This window comes from Centrocercus urophasianus, unplaced genomic scaffold (assembly GCF_019232065.1).
Source record: "Centrocercus urophasianus isolate 14NV4802_14NV808 unplaced genomic scaffold, USGS_Curo_1.0 seq_848, whole genome shotgun sequence".
NCBI lineage: Eukaryota > Metazoa > Chordata > Aves > Galliformes > Phasianidae > Centrocercus > Centrocercus urophasianus.
Genome location: NW_024885475.1, coordinates 28,018 through 28,399, shown reverse-complemented (window position 1 = coordinate 28,399; position 382 = coordinate 28,018). Strand labels below are relative to the sequence as shown.

General features: G+C 53.7%; 1 protein-coding gene across 1 annotated transcript in view; it reads left to right on the top strand.

Annotated features, from left to right (window-relative positions):
* SNRNP200 (small nuclear ribonucleoprotein U5 subunit 200) overlaps positions 1 to 382 on the top strand; it is a 20,623-nt gene that overhangs the window by 2,238 nt on the left and 18,003 nt on the right. The window lies entirely within an intron of this gene.

The following is a 382-nucleotide window of genomic DNA, read 5'->3' as shown; positions in this document are numbered from 1 at the left end:
AGCTGTTTAGGGTGCTGCGTAGTGAAATGGCTTTGGTGGTGTGAGCAAAGGCTAAAAATTACCAGCTTGGAATATGCAGAGTGAGTGTTCATTTGCATATTCATTTGGAGCTCGGCGCTCCACGTCAGGAACCTAAAAGTGAAATGAAAAAGGTTAAAAAAAGGAGGAAAAGAGAGTAGAGTTTTCCTTTGTTTTTTGTTCCATGGAAAGCAGCACGTCCATTGCTCCCACAGCGCCACGGGTGTAAAGCAGGGGCAGCACAGCAGGGGCAGCACAGCAGGGGCAGCACAGCAGGGGCAGCACAGCTGGGGCAGCACAGCTGGGGCAGCACAGCAGGGGCAGCACAGCAGGGGCAGCAAAGCAGGGGCAGCACAGCAGGGGC